Raw genomic sequence first — 14324 nt, 5'->3', positions numbered from 1 at the left:
GGGTGTAGGCACGTCAGTGGAACACACACTGGGACACTTCCTCCAAGGCAGCAGAGCCCACACAGAAGCAGTTTTCCACTGCAGGTGACTATTTTCTATTTGGGTGTGAAGGAAGAAAGGTGACTTGAATGAATATGATTAAGCTCTTGACTTGAGATGTTCAGCACATGGCCTTGTTTCTGCTTTTCTTTAAAGGAATGGTTCTGAACCCTAGTGGCTGAGTTTGGCTCCCCCAAACACCTGGATTTCAGTATCTGAAATTTTAAGCTAATTAAAAAAACATAATTCCTACTTAATATAGCTTTTATCGGCTGATATCAATTTAATATGATTTTTCCCAATGTTAATTTCAAGTTCCAAATATAGTCTCATGTAATAGGCGGCTCACACAGAATCCAGTCTCTCCATTTCACTAATTCTACTGCAGATAAGTGTACCCCATGTTCTGCAGCCATATCCTTGTCATCCTGGGAATGTGGTCCTTAAGTAACTAACCTCTTGTTGGGAAAAAAAAATACCAGTCCTGGTCTTCATCCCATTTCTATACTCTACCAAGCCCAGGTTTGGGCAGTTTCCAGTGTTCTTGTGTCTAGAGACTTTAGCTGCCTCTAAGACTCTGAATATTCTTGTTTTCCTCACAGGTCTCTTGGAGAGCAACTCACCATTTTAGCTCTCCCTTTTGTTGGCTCTTTCGCTCTTTTTCTCCTTTCACCCTGGGAATTAAAGGTATGTACTCTGCAGTGCAATTAACACTGGCTTTTAAGTGAGACCACAGTCCAAAATAATAAATGAGATTTTAAACATTTGAGGTGGGTACGAGCCATGTTGTACATTTCAAGACTGATATTCTTGCAGAAGCCATTGTAGAGATGACAAAAGGCAAATGAATCACAGATGCGGGTGAAACAAAAACAAATGAAATAAAGAATATGAACAGACATCGATTTTATAAATGATTTTCTATTCCTAATTAGGCTTGATACCACTATGTTTGGTTACTGGTGTGTTTCACTCATATCTTTTGACCTTCTTAAAAAAGGAAATCATGAAGTCACTTCAAGGCACCCACATTTCAGTTGCATTATGTGGCACAATAGTTCATGGTAAGAGTCTAGTAGCCACCACACCTACAGTAACACCTGGCTTCTTGGCACATTGGGTGCTACTGGGATCTTTCATTACTCGTGACAATGTGGCATTCACCCCACAGCATTCTACATTGCTCTATTTCTGAACTTGGCATATAATAGTTATAAAATGAGATAAGCGGATTAGGGAACCACGACACACAGCTCTGGGAACCCACTAATGCCCAATTTACTAGTCCAGGTATGAATGATGGCTGTAAACTAGAACAGTACTCAAAATGACAAAGGTATGAGCAGAGAATGAATGATTCTCTAACAGCTTAATGCAGACATTGGTTTGTTTTCATAATCTTAGGCTGGGTATACACAGCTTGATGAAAGCTTTGAAAAACTGAATATAATTCTTTATGAAAACCAAAAGCAGAACAAGTTATGTTTTTTAAAAAACTAACTGTAGGGAACTGGATATTTTCATTGCACCAAATTATCACCCCACTGATGACCTGCTAATTGACAAAGGGAAGATGCATCTCTCCAGTAAAGAGAGTGGCGATTGCCACTACTTTAACTCAGGGATCAAACTTGACATCACCAATAGTAGGGCAACCAGGCTTACTGATGTCACTCTCTATGTAGTAGATGGTTTCATGTATGGAGTATTCTTCAAAATGTATAGCCTGACTCTCATCAAGACTTTAGATCTAAATTCTGAAGGATATGTAGAAGATGGAAGAACAAGTTAAACCACCATGAAAAAAAAGATCCAAAAGTCCAGAATTGGGGCATTCTATAAGACAACTGGCCTGGCCTCTTCAAAAAGTCAAAAGCATGGAAAAGGGTGTGTGTGTCTGTGTGTGTGTGCACGTGTGCACACGCACACACGCATGCCATCCTATTCTAGATTATTAAAAGAAACGGAAGACATAATACAGTTGACCCTTGAACGATGCAGGGTGCCAATCCCTGCACATTCAAAAATCCACATACAACTTTTGACTCCCAGTTGAGCTTCAGTGTCCACAGGGGACTGGTTCCCGCACACCTAAATCCACAGATGCTCGAGTCCCCTGTGTAACAGGGTATAAAACAATGCAGAGTCTGCCCTCCGTATTCCCAGATTCCAAACCTTGGGAAATACTGTTTTTGACTTTGGTTGGTTGAATCCGTGGATGTGAAACTCAAGGATACGGAGGGCCGATTGTATATTTATTGAAAAAAAACTGTAAGTGGACCCGCACAGTTCAAACCTGTGTTGTTCGAAAATCAGCTGTAATTTTACAAGTGCTCCTCAACTGGATTCTAAATAGGAAAGAAAACTATAAAACCAAGGTTATAATTTGAATGTGAACTGGGTATTACATGATACTAGGGAATTAATATTCATTTATTAAGTGGGATATATTGGAATTAGGTTATGTAAGAGGAAGTATGCTGAAGTGCTTGGCGGTGAGTGACTTTAAAATGATTTGACAACAACAAAATATAGGTAGGCAGATGAAGCAAAGATGGCAAAAGGATAATTTTTAATTAAAGGTATTGGGTTATGGGTGTTCATTGTACTGGGTTTTTTTTTTTCTATTTCTGTACATGTTTGAATATTTTTATGATAAAATGTTTTTAAAAACCTTACCTTTATTATTTAAGTTCTGAAAATTGGATGTCACAAAACTAATTAGTTTCTCTCCATCCATTTGAACCTGATTAACCTGCTGAATTCACCAAAAAATAAAAATAAACAAATAAATAAATAGATTACTAATAATTAAAAAAAACAAAACAAAACAAAACAAAAAAAACAAAAAAAAAAAACAAAGAAAACTAGGTAGAACGTGCAGCCCTCACATCAAAAGTCATCCACTGGCAAAAAACAACAGAAAGGCAAAATTTAAGCTAAACTACATCAATTTCCCTTTAATGATCCTTATCTGATGAAGAAAAACCAAAAACTTAAAGTGGTAACTGCCTGATTTTATGTAAGCTAAAATCAGTAAAATTGATTATTTGCAGTTCTGATCAATGAATGATTTTTTAAGTAGATGGTTAAAAGTGAAAATTATCTTGCTAATTGCAAATTATTTACTGTAATCAACTTTCCAATGTTATAATCTGTTATAACCAACTTTGAGTTGAAGCATAGAGAGTACCTGGCAGAAAAAGACAACTGGACTTAGGGAACTGCCTATAATTTGTGAATAATTGTGCCAGTTTGCAAATTGATAAAATAATTTACTCCTCACATCTATTTTATTTGTTTGTTTGTTTGTTGTTTGTATTGTGGCGATCACATCTATTTTAATTAGCTCACCTTCCTAACTAGATAGATGTGTAATGTATGCTAATTAAATAAAATATTTATATTTTACTGCATATGTTTGACTTAAATTGTCCCGATTTAGTAGTCAAATGTTGATTTACAAAATTGCTGAAATTCATTTTCTCTAATACTAAAGTGATTATCAATTGGGCATAATGAAAATGGCACAGGACTGAGAGCTATGAAACCGACATGATAGGCCATGCTTATATGCTTATATACTAAATAAAGATCTGTTTGACTTTGGGCCAGACTTTAGCTTCTTTGGGCTTTAATTTCCTTATTTAAATATGCCAGTGGTTGGAATAAAGGCTCTTAACTTGGGTTGGAAGGATTCATGAATCCCCTGAAATTAAAATACAGTCATGCACATAATGATAGGGATACATTCTAAGAAATGCATCGTTAGGTGCTTTTGTCATTTTGCAAACATCACAGAGTGCACTTACACAAACCTGGATGGTATAGCCTACTGCACACCTATATATGGTATATGTAGCCTATCGCTCCTGGGTTACAAGCCTATATAGCATGTTACTGTACAAAACAACATGAGATGAAATCTAGCACAAGAGAAAAAGATGCGATCAAAAGACATGGTAAACACGAGATGCATGAGGCTGCTGCTGGCATAACATGACACACAGTTTTACAGCAATTATTTTTAAGTAGAAAGAGTACATTCTAAAATAACAATAAAAGTAACAGTATAGTAAATTACACAAACCAGTGATGTAGTCATTCATTATCACAGTTTAGTAGTACATACCGTACGTAACTGGATGTTTTACTTTTATAAGACTGACAGTGCAGCAGGCTTGTTTACACCCACGTCACTACAAACACAGGAGTAACACGCTGCGCCACAATGTTATCACAGCTGCATTGTCACTAAGCGATAGGAATTTTTTAGCTCCACTATCTTGTGGGACACCATTGTATATGTGGTCTGTCATTGATCAAAACATCATTAAGTGGTGCATGACTGTAATTCATGTGTGTTAGTGTAGAAGCATTTTTATGAGGAGAAGTTTGACAGATTACACATGGGAGTTGCGGCAACTCTCATCAAAAGGTATTGACTATTTCCCCATCCCTTGATCTGGGCTGGCCTACTGACTTGCTCTGACCAACAGAATGAGGGGGAAGTGATGTTATGTGACTTCCAAGCCTTGGCCTTGAAGCTTCTGCTATTGTTCTTTCGAAATGCTGCTCTCACCATGTAAATTAGCACTGGCTCTCTTGCTGGAGACAAGTGGCTCAGCTGACAGCCAGCAACAACCACTAAACATGTGACAGACTATTTTGGACAAGGTAGCCTCAGCGAAGCTATCGGATGACTGAAGCTGCCTAAATGATCACAGACAAAACCAGCAGAAGAACCACCCAGCTGGGCCTAGCACAAACTGCAGAACGGTGAGCAAAGTAATGATAGCTATTTTAAGCCACTAAATCTGGGGATGGTTGATTAAACCACAATATCTAAATACTTCAAGAACGTAGTTAGCTTTTATCTAATTCTCAAAGGTAATGAATTACTGAATTTGAATTATTTAAAATTTTAGGATCACTTATCTCTACTTTCTTCATAAGCTATGCCACAGTTTATATTTAATTTGGCAAACCTTGCATTCCAACTTCACTTTAAAGTAAACTCTAGAATTTTTGAACAGAAGAATCAGCAAGTTTTTGAATCTGTAGTTCAAAGACTTTTTCTACTTTCTTCTTGAAAAAAAAAATGTGAACAGTGTTCAGGCACCTCTTTCATTCTCCACATTTTTTAAAGATTAAAGCAATTTCATCTGAAAATTCTATTAATATTCTGGTCTGTTATAAGTTGTTTGATCTTGTTTAGAATGGCTAGCATTTGCTCCTAAGTGATCTTAGTCTTCAATTCCCCTCTTACCAAACTTTGCTCCATGCTTTGCAATCTAAAGAGTGAAACAGAGTCTGAGGGTGTGGCCATCTGTATCTTCCCAGTTGACATAATATTGACAAAATGCCAGCATAGTCCTACAGGGATTCTATACTTGCTTTTGTTTCAAACAACCATCTAACATCTTCATGTTAGCCGCCTCCTGGGTTTAGTCTTCTTGACTCTTTTCTCACATATTCTTGACAGATTATTTTTGTACCATACTTGTTTTTCTAGATCAACTTTCACATTTTACATACATCATTTAAAAATATATCTGATCTTAGCAGACAGCTTCCTGCAGGAAGACACTAAACCTTTTCGGCTACCTTCCATTTTCTTTACTTTTCAGCCGGTCCCCCTTCTCCCATGCTTTGGACCATGTACAATAGCAGCATCAGAATTTTATTTTAAGGAGTCTCCCCCACTTCTTTTTGGAATCTCAGACTGGGAGGTCAAAGTCAGGCTTTTATAATTTCCTGAGATATTTTAAAACTCAAACTAACCAAGTGTGTGTCTGGCAGTGATCACATCCCTCTGGAATTTTCTGATGGTCAGGTGGCCCTCTTTCAGGATTCCTGCCACTTCTGATTTTCCATTCGGGGCCTCTGTGTTGGCCAGAATTAGAAGCAGGGTGCTAATCCTCTTCATTACTTCCTCTCCCTTCTGAAAGATGAAATTATCATGTGGGTTAGTGATTCCTAACCTGGCTACACATGCAAATCACTTTGGGGAACTTTAAAAAATGTCTGGGGCTCTACCTTCTTTAATTAGAATAAGTGGAGTCCGCCTATCAATTACTTTTAATTCTGGGATTGTTCTAATGTACAGCCAGGGCCGAGAACGCTAACTGAGGCAAATCATGGATTTATCAGATGTTCTGAGTCTAGAAAATGAGACAGCAGATGCATGGGTAGTTGATGGCTCCATCATGAAGATTTTGAATGCTTCTTGTCTCTAGTCCGTTAAGTTTCTACACAGACAATTCTAGATTGTCTAAATAGGATAACGACAATCGGAACCATGATATTACTTTCTGATTATTGATATTAATCTCAACACGGCTCTAATATCGCTAAACAAGTTGAAGCTAGACAGCCAAAAGTCCACTGAGAAGTTCAAAAGACAGTCTGGGACATTTGCTTTTCTGAAATTCCAAATAAAGATGAATTACATTGCTCTTGATGGTTTTTCTTATTAGTAAAGAGAGTAATTTGACAAAGGAAGTATATTTAAATGAAAAAACAAATTTTTTTTCCTTTGGTCAGTTTTCAGGATGTTAATTGTTAGTCAAAAGGAAATTGAGATGTCAAATACATTAGATTTCTGAAAAGTTATCTTTCACCACACATCATACGCACCGCACATGTGGGCTTTAAAAACTTTTTAATTCTAAACGTTAATTCAGAATTAAATGTCAATTTGCACAAAGTATGCAAATGTAATTTTCTACGAGGTTGTTGTTCTCCTTTCGCAACAGAAGTGGCCTTATTTTTGGTTAGAGGCAGAGCCGATTTTGGTGTCATTCTCAGAGGTAAGCTAAGTGTCAGCCAAACCAGGACACTTAGGAGTGAACAGCAAATCGACCCTGAAGTGCCATGACTTGGACTGAGCATCTCTTTGAATGACCCACTGAGAGCCTGGCTGCACCTCGGCAATCACAGCACAGGCTGGGAACTGACGAGCGTGATGACGCAATTTGGTAGGTGCTGTTATACACTATAGGCACGCAGGGGGGTTTCAGCCTCTGATGACTTAAGAGATGACCGTGGGAGAACGGTCAATGCTTACTCAAGGAATAAAAGGCGTACAGTATTCTAAAACTCTAGCTCTAATCTGTTCTGAGTTAGCCGTATAGAAACTGCTATCTGGGGACAGTCGAACTCTAGAAGTATGTCTGTAGGAATCCGAAAACAGATAGACAACAGAAAGGGTAAGCAACATTCTCATCTTGAAATACTGCAACTGCTTTCAATCACGCAGGCCCTTTTGGAATCGCATGCATTTTTGTCAATATTTTAGTGTTGCAAATGTTTTGCAATATGGTTTCAGTTGACAAACTCTCAGTAAGGTATTTTTCTACTTTCTAAAGAAAATGCATGTAGAAAATGGTGTCAAATAACATTAAAGGGTGTGTTCTGAAACTGAACACTAAGGAAACTAGTGTTGGTTCTCTCTCCAATGCTAACTCATGCCAACCTGAGCTGAGATTACAGGAGTCTGAAAACAATGCATGAAAAGATGGTGGAATCAAAAATAATGACAGACAAAACAAGACAGTTCACAGCCGAGTGAAGACAACGGATCCAGAGTTTCCTAAATTGGTAGACTTAACTCTCACTCTAGACTGAGTGATTTCAATATCACTTTTATTTTACTCAGATAGACATATCTAAATACACACAACTGTTTCCTTATCCACTGCCAACTATCAACACTGAAAACAACATATACTTTTGTTCTGCATTAGGGCAAAAATGGCAGATCCATGCACAAGTGTTTACAGAAGCTAAAAAAAAAAAAAAATAATCAAGTTGCATTTCTAACTCCTACCAAAATTGTACAGTCTTTCTAAACAACTATGTTGACTTTCCTGGAGAAAAAAGATTCTCATTGCTTCAAATTAAGGTTCACATATTAGCAGAGGAATTATTGGTTATGACTGATTGAAAACAACGTGTTCATTTTATAAACGGTTTGCCATTGGAAGGCAAGAATGTTCAGATCTCAGGTGTACATCAAGGAGCTGGGCTCTCGGAGCAAGAGCCATCTTGGCAGAAAGTCAGTCACAATGTTCGGGCCTCAGTTCCCATTTACTATGTAGTTACCGCCCTATTGCGACAATGTGCTAATAACTTACTTTCATTTTATGACAATGGTTAGGATTACCATTGCTTTTTCCACCTCTTTCTTTAGTAGTGCAGGAAGAAACATACTTAGTACTTCAAATGTTTGGGTTCTGTGTGCAATATAATCAATCTCCTGATTTCATCCTAAACCAGTAGGCATTCCTGCTAAGGTACAATTCAACCAGGATTGCACAAATGACTTCGAAAGAAGACATTGTACCTCTTCACTTGAACTGAATCAATGTGAATTAATTTAAAATGTCAACCGATTTAGATAAAATGGGCTTGAAAAACAATACCGTTTGGGTAAGAAAGGGGTTAATGAGGAAAATGTCATCCCCACTCGAATGCCATTGGAATGCAAAGCAACATTTATTTGCATGTGTGGTATCTGTAAAAGGTCCAAAGAATTTTGTTTTTGGTGTTTTGAATTGTTTATAATGTATTCTTTTTATATTTCATCTACTAACAATTCCCAGAAATGATGGAACTCAAAAGATGGAAAAATGTAAATGCATTTGGGTTTTAAGAAAATTACCAGTTGCAACATCAGCTCTAGCCACAGTTTATAAAGCAGGTGATTATGGGGACAATAAAGAAAAATGTTATTAAATCAGTAACAATCCCTTAAATCTTGCCAATTCTATGATAGCGCCTGTAAGTCTGACACTCCAAAATAGTCCATGACAAATTTTGCAATAAAATTTCACTAATAAGGATGCTCATTTGAAAGTATGTAGTTTAGATATTCCACGCTGCAGGACATGAAACACACTGGGTAATTTCTTTGATGTTGTTATGTTTTATTAAATCATTTACCAAAATAAAGCAATCTATTATTTTAAAATCAATTCTTTTAGGGTCACTAACTTTCCAACAGACTAGTTTTTCATCACACTTTTAGGTTATATTTCTCACACACTTCAGATCAGGGACTGCTTCATTAAGAACTCTGGGTTTCAAAGCAACCCCATTTCCCTCAGGCCCAGGGGCCAGAGCCGAGCACTGTGCTGAGAGCCACAGGGCATCAGTTAACAATGAGCCAGGACCTCGGAGCAAGGGCTGTCTTGGCAGAAAGTCAGTCATAATAATGTCCCGGTCTCAGTTCCCATTTATGGAGGAGTTACTGCCCTATTGCAGCAATGTGCTAATAAATTACTTTTATTTAACGATAATGGTTAGGAATACCATTGCTTAAACTTTCAATGTCTTGATCGGTTATTTGAATGATTCCCCTAGGCTTTCAATAATGCAAGAATAAAAGTGAAATAAAGACAGAATTAATGTTTTTATGGCCTCTCCTAATATTTCTATTTCTGGCAAATTCTCTTAGATAAGTACGTAGAGTGATATAATTCTATAGTAACGAAATCTCTTCAGAAACCTCTACTTCCATCGCTTAAAGTTTTCAGGGGGTGGGCCCTCCTTTGCATCCCTTCCCTCCTCACCCAGGGAGGAGGGGCTACCTGATTGGTGCGTTTGGAAGAAGAACCTGAGTATGCCCAGTCTGGCCCTTTTGGACCAAGCTGTGCCCAGGATGAGAGGTGTAATTCATTAGGCCTCTAGAATCCCAACCACTTCACAGAAGTGAATTAACTAACACAGAATTAATATTTTTTAAAAAGTTTTAGCCACATGTCCATCCTAGATTGCTGCAACCCTGCTCCACATTCTTCACTCTGGGGCCCAGGCTGCGGAGCTCCCTCTATCGGCATCACTGCTGATATGTGATTAGGACTAAAGATCAAGGGCAGTCATTTCCAATCACATTTCATTGGCCAAAGGCAGTCACATGGTCACAACCGAGTGCCATAGGGTGGGGATGTATACTCTGTAGAGAGGGGTACCGTGCATTTGTGAACAATGACATTGTTACTAGAGTCATCAATTCCTTCTGGACAAAAATTAGTTAAGTGACATATATTCAGTGTTGTCTCTGTTCAGAAAGAATGGATGAGCCAAAGAATTAGCTCCAGAATAATATCCGCGAGTTCAGGGCATTACGGTGGGGTTTAGGCAGCAAGGTGGACAGAGGACAGGGCCCTACCGTCTGCTGCTGCAACACAGATTTGCAATGTCAATCTAATCTCGGTTCACACTGAGTAAAGTGGACTCGAGCTGGAAACTGAAAACTCACTATCTTCCCTTTAGCCTCATTGGACAGTGCATGTCCAGAAGTTAGAGCACGATACAGACAGCATGCAAAGCATCAGAAGGGCAGAATGGATGGTCACTGAGCCCCAGCAAAAATCTTTGCCCGCGCTCCCTCCAAAGTTGCTGTTCTTCTTGCTTTGCTGTGAAAATCCAAAAGGGAAGCAAGTAGAAGTGAGGCTTTGTGGCAAGAGAGGTAGACGGAGAGCAGCGTGATCCAGCACATGCATCCTTTCAGCCTATGATTTGTGGGTAGCAGGGCAGCTCTCCTGCATGAGGCTCACCACCCCCAAGTTTCCCCCAGCTGGGGACAGTCACCTCACCACCTGGGCCATCTACAGGACTCCAAGCCTGCACGAATCAGCCGTGAAACACTCACAGAGCCTTGTTCCCTGTACCAGCCGGGGTTCAATATAGGAAAGAGATCTAGATCTTTCAAGCTTAGAGGGATTCAATACAAGTTATCAAGTGGAAGGGCTGGAGCTGTCGAGTCACCGGCAACCATCAGTGTCCCCACACCCACAAGGCTGGTAACTAGTCAGAGAACCGTGGAATTCAGTCACTGCTCACACTCCTGCCTTCTGGAGCCCTCTTCTGCACCTACACAGCTATACAAAGAGAGTTTCCTCCTCTTCTCTGCCTTTCAAATCCAACGTGACTACATTTCACTAGCAGAACCTAAACTGCATTCTAAACTCTTGCTGCAGAGGTGACTGGAAATGATAGTTCTTAAACTTCCAGGCCCTGCAATACAAGGTGGTGGGAACCTAGGCGTGCCAAGCACTGCAGACAATAACTAGCACTGCTTTCCTACCAGGACTTTGCAATGAATCACGTTCCTTAGTGGTCTGTCCACTTATAAGGTGTACCAAAACCTGTATTCTCCTGAGTTCCCCTCAAGATGGGGAGTCCCCCTCAAGATGGGGAGTCCCCCTCAAGATGGGGAGTCCCCCTCAAGATGGGGAGTCCCCAAACTTAACCACTGAGAGCTGGCATTATTGATCAAGTCACCCTCCTCCAGATCTGATCCCCTGGCAGCCTTGCGTGTTAGGGGATTGGCTTAGCGGGGAGCAGGGTTCATGGAGTTAAGATGGTACTAAGGCCAAGAACTCAGGAGCACTTCCATCCTGCCCTGCCAGTTGCCTTCCCACACCACACCCCTTCAAAATTTTACAAGGCACTGGTTGTCAGGGTCTGGTCCTGGGTCAGCGTATCTGCTACCCTTGGGAACCTATTACAAACGCAAATAATCAAGCCCCACCCCAGATCTGGAGAGTCAAAAGAAGGGGTGGAGCCCAGCAATCTCTGCTTTACCAAACCCTCCAGGTGATTCTGCCACACCCTAAAGTTTAAGAACAACTGCTGCAGGGAATTAGATATTTCTGGAACAATAGAAAACAGGCAACAATGCCCACTTGATTACTAGGGCAATACCAGCACACAGCCTGCAGCTAGGTCCAATCTCCCCCAAAGTTCCAATCTATACCGCCTTTCCCTCTTGCTGACCACATGGTATGGTAACCCAAAGCCATGGCCAACATGTTTTCAGGAGAAGAGAAAGAGGGAAGGCCATACCCAAGCTAGGTCTTGGCTCAGCTAACCAATCCTAGCAGCTGGAGTAAAAAAAGAGAGAGAGAAGGTTGACATTCCCTAGGGCAGGCTCTAGCAGGTCCACTTACTAGGAAATACTTGAAAGAGCGAAAGAGAGCCATTACCTTTTAACACAAAATGATCTGCCTTCTAGTAAATATATTTTAATTAGTGTCCTGAAACTTGAACAATAAAAGTAGTATCTGCTCTTCTTAGGAAATGGGACAGAGAGGAAGAGGATGGACAGAAGCATTCTTCACCCCCAGCATCAATCTCTAAGTCCCTAAATTGCTTCCTATGGTTCAAGACTATTCCACGTTTCCCTGTTAAGATAGTGAGTCCCCGTTCCAAAATTTCTGACTCCAGCCATCCTTCTCCCACCCCTATACCCAGTCTGGTTCTGCTTTGGTCTTTGCTGCAGGGTTCCTGTTCGAATCCTCCTACTTCCACCAGTCTCTGAGGCTGGGGTATAGGGGGTGATCATGTACAGTGTCAAGTCTGCCAGGGGTGCACACTCATTGTAGCTCAATGTAATACAGAAGGGGGCAGCAGGGGCCTCAGACTGGCACCCCAAACCCGAAGAGCATAAACACCGATGGGATCCTTGTTAGAGAAACATGGATTTTTCTCAACGCATAGCTTTCCTATTTCTTTTTAACGTAATTCATGGTAAGAAATACATTTTACATTGTATATATATACGAAAAAAAGATTTATGAAAGAATATCCTTACCATCTTTCTGATATTTTCTTCTCTATTTCGTTTAAAAAATGCCAGTCAAATCCCACATTATTGATTTCAAGAGTTACTAATGGTTGAAAACCTGCAGTATGAAAAACACTGCTCTAAAGTGCACACCGTAACAAACACACCACGGGCACCACCATATAAAAAGCAGCATTAGTGGCACACAAACATCATCATTGAGGATGCTGAGTGCTCTATGCGTTACTGTCCTTTCAATTAAAATCTTAAAATTGGTATAGTCCATAATCTCAACTCTATTCTCTTAGTATTCCAGTGAGGAAAAAAAAGAAAAAAATTACTTTAATTGAATTCATCTGAGCTTCAAATTTGGTGATGCTTTACAACAGCAGCACATGTGGATGGCTGAATTTTCTTTACCAGATTAGCAGTTATTTTCTAAGTTTTAACAAACATTTTTGTTCAGTGAAGTTTGGTTTAAATCTAGTAAATCGATATAATCGATATAATTGCATAATGGAGTCCCTTCCTTCTCCCTACGAAATAACAGTAGTTCAAAGACTGGAAACATTTCAAGGATAAAAAATGAGGTTTGAAAAGTGAAACGCGTGCCTCCATATTAGATTCAGACCCTCAGCCGTCATGGGAGGGAACCTCCGAGCCTTCCTTTCACAGCTTTCTGCCTCTTTATAACCATTCACCTACTCTGTCACTTAGGAATAGGTAGGCGACGGCACACGACACCAGGAGACCTGATCCTGTACCAAGAGCTGTGCGCAACCGAGGCGGCGCGTGCCCTCCCGGCCCCACACGTCATCTGCAGCACAGACAGATACAGGATGCTGGCAGATTGGAACCGGCCTTCACCTTTCCTCGCTCTCCCTCCCCAAATCAAAACCCACCGTAAGCACTGCGAAGAGCCAGGAAACCTCATGGCTTTAATTATTTCAATTCCCCCAAGCTCCATGTGGCACACAGGACATCTCGTTTCCCTTTAGGTTTGCCGTTTTCCTGCGAGGAGTGCAGAAGAAGAAAAAAGCCAAGTTTTATTTCCAAAGGGCCAAGGGCGCAGACGGAGCGCCAGCCGGGGGCTGTGCTCTGCCTTCCACTGCGATGCTGCGCTCCGCTCTGCGCTGCAGGATGCTCCTCCAGCTCCAGCAGGGGTTGAGAGTTGGCGCCACCTGGCTTCTTAAAGGAGAACCAGAGGCAGGAGACAGAGGAGAGTGAAAAGGGGCCCGCGCCCTCCTTTCCACTGCGGGCACCAGCCTGGGCTGGGGGTTGTGCGCCTTCCGCTTCAAAGCCCCCAGGGCAAGCGGGCAGCTGGCAACTAAGCACTGAGGCTGGAAGCGAGGCAATTACTCTCCTAGGAAACGAAACGAAACAAACAAACAAAAACAAAAACCAGGAACTTCCCTGCTACTGATGTTTGAATAGTGGATTCGAGGTTTAAAGCAGGTCCAAAGTGCAGAAATAACTGTGGCAACTTAAAGCAGTAAAAATAAGCATCGTCCAGTTTCATTGATCAGCTCTGACTCCTTCCTATCAATTACCTGTTCTAAACAAACTTCCTGCACCAGCCAGTGGGAAAAGAAAGAAGACAGGGGAAATGGCATCCTAGGGTTCTGACCTCCACTGGATTGCAGCACTGGAAAGGACGCTGATTGTTAAAAGAATCCCCTGGGCCTCGGTTTGTTCACATGCAAAATGGGGA

General features: G+C 40.7%; 1 long non-coding RNA gene across 1 annotated transcript in view; it reads left to right on the top strand.

The window, feature by feature from the left end:
- LOC111739707 overlaps window positions 1-9225 on the top strand; it is an 83217-nt gene extending 73992 nt beyond the window's left edge. Inside the window, exon 3 of the long non-coding RNA XR_002780358.1 lies at window positions 6798-9225. This is a non-coding gene — a long non-coding RNA (uncharacterized LOC111739707). The remainder of the gene's footprint in view (window positions 1-6797) is intronic.
- Window positions 9226-14324: the final 5099 nt, after the last annotated feature.

Source organism: Pteropus vampyrus, unplaced genomic scaffold, assembly GCF_000151845.1.
Source record: "Pteropus vampyrus isolate Shadow unplaced genomic scaffold, Pvam_2.0 Scaffold53, whole genome shotgun sequence".
NCBI classification, from domain to species: domain Eukaryota; kingdom Metazoa; phylum Chordata; class Mammalia; order Chiroptera; family Pteropodidae; genus Pteropus; species Pteropus vampyrus.
The sequence above is the reverse complement of the archived record's forward strand: the minus strand, read 5'-3'. Positions and strand labels throughout refer to the sequence as shown.